This window comes from Aquarana catesbeiana, linkage group LG01, assembly GCF_042186555.1.
Source record: "Aquarana catesbeiana isolate 2022-GZ linkage group LG01, ASM4218655v1, whole genome shotgun sequence".
Lineage (NCBI taxonomy): Eukaryota > Metazoa > Chordata > Amphibia > Anura > Ranidae > Aquarana > Aquarana catesbeiana.
This window is the reverse complement of record NC_133324.1, coordinates 406,070,332-406,087,340: the sequence shown is the minus strand read 5'-3', so window position 1 is coordinate 406,087,340 and position 17,009 is coordinate 406,070,332. Positions and strand designations below refer to the sequence as shown.

The 17,009-nt window shown below is 43.1% G+C and overlaps 11 non-coding genes across 11 annotated transcripts; all 11 read left to right on the top strand.

Moving 5' to 3' along the window:
* Positions 1-571: 571 nt before the first annotated feature.
* On the top strand, positions 572-656 carry TRNAR-UCU (transfer RNA arginine (anticodon UCU)). The gene is given in 2 exon segments: positions 572-608; positions 621-656. It is a non-coding gene; the product is annotated as a tRNA-Arg (tRNA).
* Positions 657-1,751: 1,095 nt separating this feature from the next.
* On the top strand, positions 1,752-1,836 carry TRNAR-UCU (transfer RNA arginine (anticodon UCU)). The gene is given in 2 exon segments: positions 1,752-1,788; positions 1,801-1,836. It is a non-coding gene; the product is annotated as a tRNA-Arg (tRNA).
* A 1,095-nt stretch (positions 1,837-2,931) lies between these two features.
* TRNAR-UCU (transfer RNA arginine (anticodon UCU)) lies at positions 2,932-3,016 on the top strand. Its single transcript is given in 2 exon segments — positions 2,932-2,968; positions 2,981-3,016. It is a non-coding gene; the product is annotated as a tRNA-Arg (tRNA).
* A 1,095-nt stretch (positions 3,017-4,111) lies between these two features.
* Positions 4,112-4,196, top strand: TRNAR-UCU (transfer RNA arginine (anticodon UCU)). The gene is given in 2 exon segments: positions 4,112-4,148; positions 4,161-4,196. It is a non-coding gene; the product is annotated as a tRNA-Arg (tRNA).
* Positions 4,197-5,291: 1,095 nt separating this feature from the next.
* TRNAR-UCU (transfer RNA arginine (anticodon UCU)) lies at positions 5,292-5,376 on the top strand. The gene is given in 2 exon segments: positions 5,292-5,328; positions 5,341-5,376. It is a non-coding gene; the product is annotated as a tRNA-Arg (tRNA).
* Positions 5,377-6,471: 1,095 nt separating this feature from the next.
* On the top strand, positions 6,472-6,556 carry TRNAR-UCU (transfer RNA arginine (anticodon UCU)). Its single transcript is given in 2 exon segments — positions 6,472-6,508; positions 6,521-6,556. It is a non-coding gene; the product is annotated as a tRNA-Arg (tRNA).
* Positions 6,557-7,651: 1,095 nt separating this feature from the next.
* On the top strand, positions 7,652-7,736 carry TRNAR-UCU (transfer RNA arginine (anticodon UCU)). Its single transcript is given in 2 exon segments — positions 7,652-7,688; positions 7,701-7,736. It is a non-coding gene; the product is annotated as a tRNA-Arg (tRNA).
* A 1,095-nt stretch (positions 7,737-8,831) lies between these two features.
* Positions 8,832-8,916, top strand: TRNAR-UCU (transfer RNA arginine (anticodon UCU)). Its single transcript is given in 2 exon segments — positions 8,832-8,868; positions 8,881-8,916. It is a non-coding gene; the product is annotated as a tRNA-Arg (tRNA).
* A 1,095-nt stretch (positions 8,917-10,011) lies between these two features.
* Positions 10,012-10,096, top strand: TRNAR-UCU (transfer RNA arginine (anticodon UCU)). Its single transcript is given in 2 exon segments — positions 10,012-10,048; positions 10,061-10,096. It is a non-coding gene; the product is annotated as a tRNA-Arg (tRNA).
* Positions 10,097-11,634: 1,538 nt separating this feature from the next.
* Positions 11,635-11,719, top strand: TRNAR-UCU (transfer RNA arginine (anticodon UCU)). The gene is given in 2 exon segments: positions 11,635-11,671; positions 11,684-11,719. It is a non-coding gene; the product is annotated as a tRNA-Arg (tRNA).
* A 2,808-nt stretch (positions 11,720-14,527) lies between these two features.
* Positions 14,528-14,612, top strand: TRNAR-UCU (transfer RNA arginine (anticodon UCU)). Its single transcript is given in 2 exon segments — positions 14,528-14,564; positions 14,577-14,612. It is a non-coding gene; the product is annotated as a tRNA-Arg (tRNA).
* Positions 14,613-17,009: the final 2,397 nt, after the last annotated feature.

The window sequence follows — 17,009 nt, the reverse complement described above, 5'->3', positions numbered from 1 at the left end:
GCTTCTCTTCACCCATCAAATCAAATTCAAAATACTAACAATATAAAAAGCCACCCACAACTCTGCCCCTATCTACATCATCAACCTTATCTGATGGTAGCAAACAAAACACCCTGTTCTCTCCTTCCAAGAATTCCTATTCGCTAGCTCCCTCAACACTTTTTCCAATGCTCGCCTATGAGATTTCCCCAGGGGCTCTCCCATCCTCTTAAATTCCCTACTCCAATCTATATGTCTATTTCCCACTCTCTAGGCCTCAGTTGATCCCTGGAAACTCTTCAGGGAATTCTATCCCGCCATTACCTAATAGCAGAACTTTTCATTTTTCCAACAACACATCAACAGTACAAATACTGCTACTTAACATCACCTCCGGTTCCCACCTAAAGATCAAAAAAAGTAACGCTAAGGCAAATGCCCAAACTGGAACATTTCAATCTTAAACTGTATCTGGACCAGATCTTGAGCTCATCCCTGTTATTTAGTGCCAGCCAGTATGAGGATGTGTTTATGTGCTATGACTTGAGTAATAGTTCCTCAGGCAAGGTCCTCTAACCACACCCAAAGGGAGGGCTCTGTGGCGCAATGGATAGCGCATTGGACTTCTAGTTAGTGTAGTAATTCAAAGGTTGTGGGTTCGAGTCCCACCAGAGTCGGTTTTATATAGTCCTTGTTTATAGTCATGCTGCTCTAATGCTATCAACTAATGGATTCCATTCAAAAGGTACCTGTAGTGAAGTGGATTTGCCATACAAGCTAATAATAGTGCCTAGTGTTTCAGGCTTCTCTTGAGAGTTGATATCAGCAAAATTGGAGGTACCCTGTGAAATTCAAAGCAAACAGGTGGTTTTGTAAGCTAACCTGCATTCTATTGTTCCCTTCCTTCTTACTGTGTCCTCTCTTGTCAGCCCCACAACTATTTACTGTCCAAATCTTGCTACCTTCACCTCAATTAGATTTCCAAACAATGCCCCATCTTAACCGATGACACCACCAAACTTCCACTTCACTCTCTTGATATGTCTTGCCTTGACTATTGCAACTCCCTACTCTTTGGCCTGCTTCTAAACAGACCATGGCCTCTTCAGTCTATCTTATATGCTGCTGCCAGTCTTATCCCCCTTACCAACCATTTACCAGCAGAAGTGTCAGCCACCACCTCTCTGACAATCTCTCCCTGGCTTCTGTTCACCCATCAAATCAAATTCAAAATACTAACAATATAAAAAGCCACCCACAACTCTGCCCCTAGCTACATCATCAACCTTATCTAATGGTAGCAAACAAAACACCCTGTTCTCTCCTTCCAAGAATTCCTATTCGCTAGCTCCCTCAACACTTTTTCCAATGCTCGCCTATGGGATTTCCCCAGGGGCTCTCCCATCCTCTTAAATTCCCTACTCCAATCTATATGTCTATTTCCCACTCTCTAGGCCTCAGTTGATCCCTGGAAACTCTTCAGGGAATTCTATCCCGCCATTACCTAATAGCAGAACTTTTCATTTTTCCAACAACACATCAACAGTACAAATACTGCTACTTAACATCACCTCCGGTTCCCACCTAAAGATCAAAAAAAGTAACGCTAAGGCAAATACCCAAACTGGAACATTTCAATCTTAAACTGTATCTGGACCAGATCTTGAGCTCATCCCTGTTATTTAGTGCCAGCCAGTATGAGGATGTGTTTATGTGCTATGACTTGAGTAGTAGTTCCTCAGGCAAGGTCCTCTAATCGCACCCAAAGGGAGGGCTCTGTGGCGCAATGGATAGCGCATTGGACTTCTAGTTAGTGTAGTAATTCAAAGGTTGTGGGTTCGAGTCCCACCATAGTCGGTTTTATATAGTCCTTGTTTATAGTCATGCTGCTCTAATGCTATCAACTAATGGATTCCATTCAAAAGGTACCTGTAGTAAAGTGGATTTGCCATACAAGCTAATAATAGTGCCTAGTGTTTCAAGCTTCTCTTGAGAGTTGATATCAGCAAAATTGGAGGTACCCTGTGAAATTCAAAGCAAAGAGGTGGATTTGTAAGCTAACCTGCATTCTATTGTTCCCTTCCTTCTTACTGTGTCCTCTCTTGTCAGCCCCACAACCATTTACTGTCCAAATCTTGCTACCTTCACCTCAATTAGATTTCCAAACAATGCCCCATCTTAACCGATGACACCACCAAACTTCCACTTCACTCTCTTGATATGTCTTGCCTTGACTATTGCAACTCCCTACTCTTTGGCCTGCTTCTAAACAGACCATGGCCTCTTCAGTCTATCTTATATGCTGCTGCCAGTCTTATCCCCCTTACCAACCATTTACCAGCAGAAGTGTCAGCCACCACCTCTCTGACAATCTCTCCCTGGCTTCTGTTCACCCATCAAATCAAATTCAAAATACTAACAATATAAAAAGCCACCCACAACTCTGCCCCTAGCTACATCATCAACCTTATCTGATGGTAGCAAACAAAACACCCTGTTCTCTCCTTCCAAGAATTCCTATTCGCTAGCTCCCTCAACACTTTTTCCAATGCTCGCCTATGGGATTTCCCCAGGGGCTCTCCCATCCTCTTAAATTCCCTACTCCAATCTATATGTCTATTTCCCACTCTCTAGGCCTCAGTTGATCCCTGGAAACTCTTCAGGGAATTCTATCCCGCCATTACCTAATAGCAGAACTTTTCATTTTTCCAACAACACATCAACAGTACAAATACTGCTACTTAACATCACCTCCGGTTCCCACCTAAAGATCAAAAAAAGTAACGCTAAGGCAAATGCCCAAACTGGAACATTTCAATCTTAAACTGTATCTGGACCAGATCTTGAGCTCATCCCTGTTATTTAGTGCCAGCCAGTATGAGGATGTGTTTATGTGCTATGACTTGAGTAGTAGTTCCTCAGGCAAGGTCCTCTAATCGCACCCAAAGGGAGGGCTCTGTGGCGCAATGGATAGCGCATTGGACTTCTAGTTAGTGTAGTAATTCGAAGGTTGTGGGTTCGAGTCCCACCAGAGTCGGTTTTATATAGTCCTTGTTTATAGTCATGCTGCTCTAATGCTATCAACTAATGGATTCCATTCAAAAGGTACCTGTAGTAAAGTGGATTTGCCATACAAGCTAATAATAGTGCCTAGTGTTTCAAGCTTCTCTTGAGAGTTGATATCAGCAAAATTGGAGGTACCCTGTGAAATTCAAAGCAAAGAGGTGGATTTGTAAGCTAACCTGCATTCTATTGTTCCCTTCCTTCTTACTGTGTCCTCTCTTGTCAGCCCCACAACCATTTACTGTCCAAATCTTGCTACCTTCACCTCAATTAGATTTCCAAACAATGCCCCATCTTAACCGATGACACCACCAAACTTCCACTTCACTCTCTTGATATGTCTTGCCTTGACTATTGCAACTCCCTACTCTTTGGCCTGCTTCTAAACAGACCATGGCCTCTTCAGTCTATCTTATATGCTGCTGCCAGTCTTACCCCCCTTACCAACCATTTACCAGCAGAAGTGTCAGCCACCACCTCTCTGACAATCTCTCCCTGGCTTCTGTTCACCCATCAAATCAAATTCAAAATACTAACAATATAAAAAGCCACCCACAACTCTGCCCCTAGCTACATCATCAACCTTATCTGATGGTATCAAACAAAACACCCTGTTCTCTCCTTCCAAGAATTCCTATTCGCTAGCTCCCTCAACACTTCTTCCAATGCTCGCCTATGGGATTTCCCCAGGGGCTCTCCCATCCTCTTAAATTCCCTACACCAATCCATATGTCTATTTCCCACTCTCTAGGCCTCAGTTGATCCCTGGAAACTCTTCAGGGAATTCTATCCCGCCATTACCTAATAGCAGAACTTTTCATTTTTCCAACAACACATCAACAGTACAAATACTGCTACTTAACATCACCTCCGGTTCCCACCTAAAGATCAAAAAAAGTAACGCTAAGGCAAATGCCCAAACTGGAACATTTCAATCTTAAACTGTCTCTGGACCAGATCTTGAGCTCATCCCTGTTATTTAGTGCCAGCCAGTATGAGGATGTGTTTATGTGCTATGACTTGAGTAGTAGTTCCTCAGGCAAGGTCCTCTAATCGCACCCAAAGGGAGGGCTCTGTGGCGCAATGGATAGCGCATTGGACTTCTAGTTAGTGTAGTTATTCGAAGGTTGTGGGTTCGAGTCCCACCAGAGTCGGTTTTATATAGTCCTTGTTTATAGTCATGCTGCTCTAATGCTATCAACTAATGGATTCCATTCAAAAGGTACCTGTAGTGAAGTGGATTTGCCATACAAGCTAATAATAGTGCCTAGTGTTTCAGGCTTCTCTTGAGAGTTGATATCAGCAAAATTGGAGGTACCCTGTGAAATTCAAAGCAAACAGGTGGTTTTGTAAGCTAACCTGCATTCTATTGTTCCCTTCCTTCTTACTGTGTCCTCTCTTGTCAGCCCCACAACTATTTACTGTCCAAATCTTGCTACCTTCACCTCAATTAGATTTCCAAACAATGCCCCATCTTAACCGATGACACCACCAAACTTCCACTTCACTCTCTTGATATGTCTTGCCTTGACTATTGCAACTCCCTACTCTTTGGCCTGCTTCTAAACAGACCATGGCCTCTTCAGTCTATCTTATATGCTGCTGCCAGTCTTATCCCCCTTACCAACCATTTACCAGCAGAAGTGTCAGCCACCACCTCTCTGACAATCTCTCCCTGGCTTCTGTTCACCCATCAAATCAAATTCAAAATACTAACAATATAAAAAGCCACCCACAACTCTGCCCCTAGCTACATCATCAACCTTATCTGATGGTAGCAAACAAAACACCCTGTTCTCTCCTTCCAAGAATTCCTATTCGCTAGCTCCCTCAACACTTTTTCCAATGCTCGCCTATGGGATTTCCCCAGGGGCTCTCCCATCCTCTTAAATTCCCTACTCCAATCTATATGTCTATTTCCCACTCTCTAGGCCTCAGTTGATCCCTGGAAACTCTTCAGGGAATTCTATCCCGCCATTACCTAATAGCAGAACTTTTCATTTTTCCAACAACACATCAACAGTACAAATACTGCTACTTAACATCACCTCCGGTTCCCACCTAAAGATCAAAAAAAGTAACGCTAAGGCAAATGCCCAAACTGGAACATTTCAATCTTAAACTGTATCTGGACCAGATCTTGAGCTCATCCCTGTTATTTAGTGCGAGCCAGTATGAGGATGTGTTTATGTGCTATGACTTGAGTAGTAGTTCCTCAGGCAAGGTCCTCTAATCGCACCCAAAGGGAGGGCTCTGTGGCGCAATGGATAGCGCATTGGACTTCTAGTTAGTGTAGTAATTCAAAGGTTGTGGGTTCGAGTCCCACCAGAGTCGGTTTTATATAGTCCTTATTTATAGTCATGCTGCTCTAATGCTATCAACTAATGGATTCCATTCAAAAGGTACCTGTAGTGAAGTGGATTTGCCATACAAGCTAATAATAGTGCCTAGTGTTTCAGGCTTCTCTTGAGAGTTGATATCAGCAAAATTGGAGGTACCCTGTGAAATTCAAAGCAAACACGTGGTTTTGTAAGCTAACCTGCATTCTTTTGTTCCCTTCCTTCTTACTGTGTCCTCTCTTGTCAGCCCCACAACCATTTACTGTCCAAATCTTGCTACCTTCACCTCAATTAGATTTCCAAACAATGCCCCATCTTAACCGATGACACCACCAAACTTCCACTTCACTCTCTTGATATGTCTTGCCTTGACTGTTGCAACTCCCTACTCTTTGGCCTGCTTCTAAACAGACCATGGCCTCTTCAGTCTATCTTATATGCTGCTGCCAGTCTTATCCCCCTTACCAACCATTTACCAGCAGAAGTGTCAGCCACCACCTCTCTGACAATCTCTCCCTGGCTTCTGTTCACCCATCAAATCAAATTCAAAATACTAACAATATAAAAAGCCACCCACAACTCTGCCCCTAGCTACATCATCAACCTTATCTGATGGTATCAAACAAAACACCCTGTTCTCTCCTTCCAAGAATTCCTATTCGCTAGCTCCCTCAGCACTTCTTCCAATGCTCGCCTATGGGATTTCCCCAGGGGCTCTCCCTTCCTCTTAAATTCCCTACACCAATCCATATGTCTATTTCCCACTCTCTAGGCCTCAGTTGATCCCTCTAAACTCTTCAGGGAATTCTATCCCGCCATTACCTAATAGCAGAACTTTTCATTTTTCCAACAACACATCAACAGTACAAATACTGCTACTTAACATCACCTCCGGTTCCCACCTAAAGATCAAAAAAAGTAACGCTAAGGCAAATGCCCAAACTGGAACATTTCAATCTTAAACTGTATCTGGACCAGATCTTGAGCTCATCCCTGTTATTTAGTGCCAGCCAGTATGAGGATGTGTTTATGTGCTATGACTTGAGTAGTAGTTCCTCAGGCAAGGTCCTCTAATCGCACCCAAAGGGAGGGCTCTGTGGCGCAATGGATAGCGCATTGGACTTCTAGTTAGTGTAGTAATTCAAAGGTTGTGGGTTCGAGTCCCACCAGAGTCGGTTTTATATAGTCCTTATTTATAGTCATGCTGCTCTAATGCTATCAACTAATGGATTCCATTCAAAAGGTACCTGTAGTGAAGTGGATTTGCCATACAAGCTAATAATAGTGCCTAGTGTTTCAGGCTTCTCTTGAGAGTTGATATCAGCAAAATTGGAGGTACCCTGTGAAATTCAAAGCAAACACGTGGTTTTGTAAGCTAACCTGCATTCTTTTGTTCCCTTCCTTCTTACTGTGTCCTCTCTTGTCAGCCCCACAACCATTTACTGTCCAAATCTTGCTACCTTCACCTCAATTAGATTTCCAAACAATGCCCCATCTTAACCGATGACACCACCAAACTTCCACTTCACTCTCTTGATATGTCTTGCCTTGACTGTTGCAACTCCCTACTCTTTGGCCTGCTTCTAAACAGACCATGGCCTCTTCAGTCTATCTTATATGCTGCTGCCAGTCTTATCCCCCTTACCAACCATTTACCAGCAGAAGTGTCAGCCACCACCTCTCTGACAATCTCTCCCTGGCTTCTGTTCACCCATCAAATCAAATTCAAAATACTAACAATATAAAAAGCCACCCACAACTCTGCCCCTAGCTACATCATCAACCTTATCTGATGGTATCAAACAAAACACCCTGTTCTCTCCTTCCAAGAATTCCTATTCGCTAGCTCCCTCAGCACTTCTTCCAATGCTCGCCTATGGGATTTCCCCAGGGGCTCTCCCTTCCTCTTAAATTCCCTACACCAATCCATATGTCTATTTCCCACTCTCTAGGCCTCAGTTGATCCCTCTAAACTCTTCAGGGAATTCTATCCCGCCATTACCTAATAGCAGAACTTTTCATTTTTCCAACAACACATCAACAGTACAAATACTGCTACTTAACATCACCTCCGGTTCCCACCTAAAGATCAAAAAAAGTAACGCTAAGGCAAATGCCCAAACTGGAACATTTCAATCTTAAACTGTATCTGGACCAGATCTTGAGCTCATCCCTGTTATTTAGTGCCAGCCAGTATGAGGATGTGTTTATGTGCTATGACTTGAGTAGTAGTTCCTCAGGCAAGGTCCTCTAATCGCACCCAAGTGGAGGGCTCTGTGGCGCAATGGATAGCGCATTGGACTTCTAGTTGGTGTAATAATTCAAAGGTTGTGGGTTCGAGTCCCACCAGAGTTGGTTTTATATAGTCCTTGTTTATAGTCATGCTGCTCTAATGCTATCAACTAATGGATTCCACTCAAAAGGTACCTGTAGTAAAGTGCATTTGCCATACAAGCTAATAATAGTGCCTAGTGTCTCAGGCTTCTCTTGAGAGTTGATATCAGCAAAATTGGAGGTACCCTGTGAAATTCAAAGCAAAGAGGTGGATTTGTAAGCTAACCTGCATTCTATTGTTCCCTTCCTTCTTACTGTGTCCTCTCTTGTCAGCCCCACAACTATTTACTGTCCAAATCTTGCTACCTTCACCTCAATTAGATTTCCAAACAATGCCCCATCTTAACCGATGACACCACCAAACTTCCACTTCACTCTCTTGATATGTCTTGCCTTGACTATTGCAACTCCCTACTCTTTGGCCTGCTTCTAAACAGACCATGGCCTCTTCAGTCTATCTTATATGCTGCTGCCAGTCTTATCCCCCTTACCAACCATTTACCAGCAGAAGTGTCAGCCACCACCTCTCTGACAATCTCTCCCTGGCTTCTGTTCACCCATCAAATCAAATTCAAAATACTAACAATATAAAAAGCCACCCACAACTCTGCCCCTAGCTACATCATCAACCTTATCTGATGGTAGCAAACAAAACACCCTGTTCTCTCCTTCCAAGAATTCCTATTCGCTAGCTCCCTCAACACTTTTTCCAATGCTCGCCTATGGGATTTCCCCAGGGGCTCTCCCATCCTCTTAAATTCCCTACTCCAATCTATATGTCTATTTCCCACTCTCTAGGCCTCAGTTGATCCCTGGAAACTCTTCAGGGAATTCTATCCCGCCATTACCTAATAGCAGAACTTTTCATTTTTCCAACAACACATCAACAGTACAAATACTGCTACTTAACATCACCTCCGGTTCCCACCTAAAGATCAAAAAAAGTAACGCTAAGGCAAATGCCCAAACTGGAACATTTCAATCTTAAACTGTATCTGGACCAGATCTTGAGCTCATCCCTGTTATTTAGTGCCAGCCAGTATGAGGATGTGTTTATGTGCTATGACTTGAGTAGTAGTTCCTCAGGCAAGGTCCTCTAATCGCACCCAAAGGGAGGGCTCTGTGGCGCAATGGATAGCGCATTGGACTTCTAGTTAGTGTAGTAATTCAAAGGTTGTGGGTTCGAGTCCCACCAGAGTCGGTTTTATATAGTCCTTATTTATAGTCATGCTGCTCTAATGCTATCAACTAATGGATTCCATTCAAAAGGTACCTGTAGTGAAGTGGATTTGCCATACAAGCTAATAATAGTGCCTAGTGTTTCAGGCTTCTCTTGAGAGTTGATATCAGCAAAATTGGAGGTACCCTGTGAAATTCAAAGCAAACACGTGGTTTTGTAAGCTAACCTGCATTCTTTTGTTCCCTTCCTTCTTACTGTGTCCTCTCTTGTCAGCCCCACAACCATTTACTGTCCAAATCTTGCTACCTTCACCTCAATTAGATTTCCAAACAATGCCCCATCTTAACCGATGACACCACCAAACTTCCACTTCACTCTCTTGATATGTCTTGCCTTGACTGTTGCAACTCCCTACTCTTTGGCCTGCTTCTAAACAGACCATGGCCTCTTCAGTCTATCTTATATGCTGCTGCCAGTCTTATCCCCCTTACCAACCATTTACCAGCAGAAGTGTCAGCCACCACCTCTCTGACAATCTCTCCCTGGCTTCTGTTCACCCATCAAATCAAATTCAAAATACTAACAATATAAAAAGCCACCCACAACTCTGCCCCTAGCTACATCATCAACCTTATCTGATGGTATCAAACAAAACACCCTGTTCTCTCCTTCCAAGAATTCCTATTCGCTAGCTCCCTCAGCACTTCTTCCAATGCTCGCCTATGGGATTTCCCCAGGGGCTCTCCCTTCCTCTTAAATTCCCTACACCAATCCATATGTCTATTTCCCACTCTCTAGGCCTCAGTTGATCCCTCTAAACTCTTCAGGGAATTCTATCCCGCCATTACCTAATAGCAGAACTTTTCATTTTTCCAACAACACATCAACAGTACAAATACTGCTACTTAACATCACCTCCGGTTCCCACCTAAAGATCAAAAAAAGTAACGCTAAGGCAAATGCCCAAACTGGAACATTTCAATCTTAAACTGTATCTGGACCAGATCTTGAGCTCATCCCTGTTATTTAGTGCCAGCCAGTATGAGGATGTGTTTATGTGCTATGACTTGAGTAGTAGTTCCTCAGGCAAGGTCCTCTAATCGCACCCAAGTGGAGGGCTCTGTGGCGCAATGGATAGCGCATTGGACTTCTAGTTGGTGTAATAATTCAAACGTTGTGGGTTCGAGTCCCACCAGAGTCGGTTTTATATAGTCCTTGTTTATAGTCATGCTGCTCTAATGCTATCAACTAATGGATTCCACTCAAAAGGTACCTGTAGTAAAGTGCATTTGCCATACAAGCTAATAATAGTGCCTAGTGTCTCAGGCTTCTCTTGAGAGTTGATATCAGCAAAATTGGAGGTACCCTGTGAAATTCAAAGCAAAGAGGTGGATTTGTAAGCTAACCTGCATTCTATTGTTCCCTTCCTTCTTACTGTGTCCTCTCTTGTCATCCCCACAACCATTTACTGTCCAAATCTTGCTACCTTCACCTCAATTAGATTTCCAAACAATGCCCCATCTTAACCGATGACACCACCAAACTTCCACTTCACTCTCTTGATATGTCTTGCCTTGACTATTGCAACTCCCTACTCTTTGGCCTGCTTCTAAACAGACCATGGCCTCTTCAGTCTATCTTATATGCTGCTGCCAGTCTTATCCCCCTTACCAACCATTTACCAGCAGAAGTGTCAGCCACCACCTCTCTGACAATCTCTCCCTGGCTTCTGTTCACCCATCAAATCAAATTCAAAATACTAACAATATAAAAAGCCACCCACAACTCTGCCCCTAGCTACATCATCAACCTTATCTGATGGTAGCAAACAAAACACCCTGTTCTCTCCTTCCAAGAATTCCTATTCGCTAGCTCCCTCAACACTTTTTCCAATGCTCGCCTATGGGATTTCCCCAGGGGCTCTCCCATCCTCTTAAATTCCCTACACCAATCCATATGTCTATTTCCCACTCTCTAGGCCTCAGTTGATCCCTGGAAACTCTTCAGGGAATTCTATCCCGCCATTACCTAATAGCCGAACTTTTCATTTTTCCAACAACACATCAACAGTACAAATAATGCTACTTAACATCACCTCCGGTTCCCACCTAAAGATCAAAAAAAGTAACGCTAAGGCAAATGCCCAAACAGGAACATTTCAATCTTAAACTGTATCTGGACCAGATCTTGAGCTCATCCCTGTTATTTAGTGCCAGCAGTGCCCACAACACTGCCCCTAGTTACATCATCAACCTTATCTGATGGTATCAAACAAAACACCCTGTTCTCTCCTTCCAAGAATTCCTATTCGCTAGCTCCCTCAACACTTCTTCCAATGCTCGCCTATGGGATTTCCCCAGGGGCTCTCCCATCCTCTTAAATTCCCTACTCCAATCTATATGTCTATTTCCCACTCTCTAGGCCTCAGTTGATCCCTGGAAACTCTTCAGGGAATTCTATCCCACCATTACCTAATAGCAGAACTTTTCATTTTTACAACAACACATCAACAGTACAAATACTGCTACTTAACATGACCTCCGGTTCCCACCTAAAGATCAAAAAAAGTAACGCTAAGGCAAATGCCCAAACAGGAACATTTCAATCTTAAACTGTATCTGGACCAGATCTTGAGCTCATCCCTGTTATTTAGTGCCAGCCAGTATGAGGATGTGTTTATGTGCTATGACTTGAGTAGTAGTTCCTCAGGCAAGGTCCTCTAACTGTACACAAGGGGAGGGCTCTGTGGCGCAATGGATAGCGCATTGGACTTCTAGTTGGTGTAGTAATTCAAAGGTTGTGGGTTCGAGTCCCACCAGAGTTGGTTTTATATAGTCCTTGTTTATAGTCATGCTGCTCTAATGCTATCAACTAATGGATTCCATTCAAAAGGTAGCTGTAGTGAAGTGGATTTGCCAAATAAGCTAATAATAGTGCCTAGTGTTTCAGGCTTCTCTTGAGAGTTGATATCAGCAAAATTGGAGGTACCCTGTGAAATTCAAAGCAAAGAGGTGGATTTGTAAGCTAACCTGCATTCTATTGTTCCCTTCCTTCTTACTGTGTCATCTCTTGTCAGCCCCACAACCATTTACTGTCCAAATCTTGCTACCTTCACCTCAATTAGATTTCCAAACAATGCCCCATCTTAACCGATGACACCACCAAACTTCCACTTCACTCTCTTGATATGTCTTGCCTTGACTATTGCAACTCCCTACTCTTTGGCCTGCTTCTAAACAGACCATGGCCTCTTCAGTCTATCTTATATGCTGCTGCCAGTCTTATCCCCCTTACCAACCATTTACCAGCAGAAGTGTCAGCCACCACCTCTCTGACAATCTCTCCCTGGCTTCTGTTCACCCATCAAATCAAATTCAAAATACTAACAATATAAAAAGCCACCCACAACTCTGCCCCTAGCTACATCATCAACCTTATCTGATGGTATCAAACAAAACACCCTGTTCTCTCCTTCCAAGAATTCCTATTCGCTAGCTCCCTCAACACTTTTTCCAATGCTCGCCTATGGGATTTCCCCAGGGGCTCTCCCATCCTCTTAAATTCCCTACTCCAATCTATATGTCTATTTCCCACTCTCTAGGCCTCAGTTGATCCCTGGAAACTCTTCAGGGAATTCTATCCCGCCATTACCTAATAGCAGAGCTTTTCATTTTTCCAACAACACATCAACAGTACAAATACTGCTACTTAACATCACCTCCGGTTCCCACCTAAAGATCAAAAAAAGTAGCGCTAAGGCAAATGCCCAAACAGGAACATTTCAATCTTAAACTGTATCTGGACCAGATCTTGAGCTCATCCCTGTTATTTAGTGCCAGCCAGTATGAGGATGTGTTTATGTGCTATGACTTGAGTAGTAGTTCCTCAGGCAAGGTCCTCTAAACTCTGTTGCGCAATGGATAGCGCATTAGACTTCTAGTTGGTGTAGTAATTCAAAGGTTGTGGCTTCGAGTCCCACCAGAATCGGTTTTATATAGTCCTTGTTTATAGTCATGCTGCTCTAATGCTATCAACTAATGGATTCCATTCAAAAGGTAGCTGTAGTGAAGTGGATTTGCCAAATAAGCTAATAATAGTGCCTAGTGTTTCAGGCCTCTCTTGAGAGTTGATATCAGCAAAATTGGAGGTACCCTGTGAAATTCAAAGCAAAGAGGTGGATTTGTAAGCTAACCTGCTTTCTATTGTTCCCTTCCTTCTTACTGTGTCATCTCTTGTCAGCCCCACAACCATTTACTGTCCAAATCTTGCTACCTTCACCTCAATTAGATTTCCAAACAATGCCCCATCTTAACCGATGACACCACCAAACTTCCACTTCACTCTCTTGATATGTCTTGCCTTGACTATTGCAACTCCCTACTCTTTGGCCTGCTTCTAAACAGACCATGGCCTCTTCAGTCTATCTTATATGCTGCTGCCAGTCTTATCCCCCTTACCAACCATTTACCAGCAGAAGTGTCAGCCACCACCTCTCTGACAATCTCTCCCTGGCTTCTGTTCACCCATTAAATCAAATTCAAAATACTAACAATATAAAAAGCCACCCACAACTCTGCCCCTAGCTACATCATCAACCTTATCTGATGGTATCAAACAAAACACCCTGTTCTCTCCTTCCAAGAATTCCTATTCGCTAGCTCCCTCAACACTTTTTCCAATGCTCGCCTATGGGATTTCCCCAGGGGCTCTCCCATCCTCTTAAATTCCCTACTCCAATCTATATGTCTATTTCCCACTCTCTAGGCCTCAGTTGATCCCTGGAAACTCTTCAGGGAATTCTATCCCGCCATTACCTAATAGCAGAGCTTTTCATTTTTCCAACAACACATCAACAGTACAAATACTGCTACTTAACATCACCTCCGGTTCCCACATAAAGATCAAAAAAAGTAGCGCTAAGGCAAATGCCCAAACAGGAACATTTCAATCTTAAACTGTATCTGGACCAGGTCTTGAGCTCATCCCTGTTATTTAGTGCCAGCCAGTATGAGGATGTGTTTATGTGCTATGACTTGAGTAGTAGTTCCTCAGGCAAGGTCCTCTAAACACACCCAAAGGGAGGGATCTGTGGTGCAATGGATAGTGCATTGGACTTCTAGTTAGTGTAGTAATTCAAAGGTTGTGGGTTCGAGTCCCACCAGAGTCGGTTTTATATAGTCCTTGTTTATAGTCATGCTGCTCTAATGCTATCAACTAATGGATTCCATTCAAAAGGTACCTGTAGTAAAGTGGATTTGCCATACAAGCTAATAATAGTGCCTAGTGTTTCAGGCTTCCTTTGAGAGTTGATATCAGCAAAATTGATCCCTGGAAACTCTTCAGGGAATTCTATCCCGCCATTACCTAATAGCAGAACTTTTCATTTTTCCAACAACACATCAACAGTACAAATACTGCTACTTAACATCACCTCCGGTTCCCACCTAAAGATCAAAAAAAGTAACGCTAAGGCAAATGCCCAAACTGGAACATTTCAATCTTAAACTGTATCTGGACCAGATCTTGAGCTCATCCCTGTTATTTAGTGCCAGCCAGTATGAGGATGTGTTTATGTGCTATGACTTGAGTAGTAGTTCCTCAGGCAAGGTCCTCTAATCGCACCCAAAGGGAGGGCTCTGTGGCGCAATGGATAGCGCATTGGACTTCTAGTTAGTGTAGTAATTCAAAGGTTGTGGGTTCGAGTCCCACCAGAGTCAGTTTTATATAGTCCTTGTTTATAGTCATGCTGCTCTAATGCTATCAACTAATGGATTCCATTCAAAAGGTACCTGTAGTGAAGTGGATTTGCCATACAAGCTAATAATAGTGCCTAGTGTTTCAGGCTTCTCTTGAGAGTTGATATCAGCAAAATTGGAGGTACCCTGTGAAATTCAAAGCAAACAGGTGGTTTTGTAAGCTAACCTGCATTCTATTGTTCCCTTCCTTCTTACTGTGTCCTCTCTTGTCAGCCCCACAACTATTTACTGTCCAAATCTTGCTACCTTCACCTCAATTAGATTTCCAAACAATGCCCCATCTTAACCGATGACACCACCAAACTTCCACTTCACTCTCTTGATATGTCTTGCCTTGGCTATTGCAACTCCCTACTCTTTGGCCTGCTTCTAAACAGACCATGGCCTCTTCAGTCTATCTTATATGCTGCTGCCAGTCTTATCCCCCTTACCAACCATTTACCAGCAGAAGTGTCAGCCACCACCTCTCTGACAATCTCTCCCTGGCTTCTGTTCACCCATCAAATCAAATTCAAAATACTAACAATATAAAAAGCCACCCACAACTCTGCCCCTAGCTACAACATCAACCTTATCTGATGGTAGCAAACAAAACACCCTGTTCTCTCCTTCCAAGAATTCCTATTCGCTAGCTCCCTCAACACTTTTTCCAATGCTCGCCTATGGGATTTCCCCAGGGGCTCCCCCTTCCTCTTAAATTCCCTACTCCAATCTATATGTCTATTTCCCACTCTCTAGGCCTCAGTTGATCCCTGGAAACTCTTCAGGGAATTCTATCCCGCCATTACCTAATAGCAGAGCTTTTCATTTTTCCAACAACACATCAACAGTACAAATACTGCTACTTAACATCACCTCCGGTTCCCACATAAAGATCAAAAAAAGTAGCGCTAAGGCAAATGCCCAAACAGGAACATTTCAATCTTAAACTGTATCTGGACCAGATCTTGAGCTCATCCCTGTTATTTAGTGCCAGCCAGTATGAGGATGTGTTTATGTGCTATGACTTGAGTAGTAGTTCCTCAGGCAAGGTCCTCTAACCACACCCAAAGGGAGGGATCTGTGGTGCAATGGATAGTGCATTGGACTTCTAGTTAGTGTAGTACTTCAAAGGTTGTGGGTTCGAGTCCCACCAGAGTCAGTTTTATATAGTCCTTGTTTATAGTCATGCTGCTCTAATGCTATCAACTAATGGATTCCAATCAAAAGGTAGCTGTAGTGAAGTGGATTTGCCATACAAGCTAATAATAGTGCCTAGTGTTTCAGGCTTCTCTTGAGAGTTGATATCAGCAAAATTGGAGGTACCTTGTGAAATTCAAAGCAAAGAGGTGGATTTGTAAGCTAACCTGCATTCTATTGCTCCCTTCCTTCTTACTGTGTCCTCTCTTGTCAGCCCCACAACCATTTACTGTCAAAATCTTGCTACCTTCACCTCAATTAGATTTCCAAACAATGCCCCATCTTAACCGATGACACCACCAAACTTCCACTTCACTCTCTTGATATGTCTTGCCTTGACTATTGCAACTCCCTACTCTTTGGCCTGCTTCTAAACAGACCATGGCCTCTTCAGTCTATCTTATATGCTGCTGCCAGACTTATCCCCCTTACCAACCATTTACCAGAAGAAGTGTCAGCCACCACCTCTCTGACAATCTCTCCCTGGCTTCTGTTCACCTATCAAATCAAATTCAAAATACTAACAATATAAAAAGCCACCCACAACTCTGCCCCTAGCTACATCATCAACCTTATCTGATGGTATCAAACAAAACACCCTGTTCTCTCCTTCCAAGAATTCCTATTCGCTAGCTCCCTCAACACTTCTTCCAATGCTCGCCTATGGGATTTCCCCAGGGGCTCTCACATCCTCTTAAATTCCCTACACCAATCTATATGTCTATTTCCCACTCTCTAGGCCTCAGTTGATCCCTGGAAACTCTTCAGGGAATTCTATCCCGCCATTACCTAATAGCAGAACTTTTCATTTTTCCAACAACACATCAACAGTACAAATACTGCTACTTAACATCACCTCCGGTTCCCACCTAAAGATCAAAAAAAGTAACGCTAAGGCAAATGCCCAAACTGGAACATTTCAATCTTAAACTGTATCTGGACCAGATCTTGAGCTCATCCCTGTTATTTAGTGCCAGCCAGTATGAGGATGTGTTTATGTGCTATGACTTGAGTAGTAGTTTCTCAGGCTAGGTCCTCTAACAAATGCCCAAACAGGAACATTTCAATCTTAAACTGTATCTGGACCAGATCTTGAGCTCATCCCTGTTATTTAGTGCCAGCCAATATGAGGATGTGTTTATGTGCTATGACTTGAGTAGTAGTTCCTCAGGCAAGGTC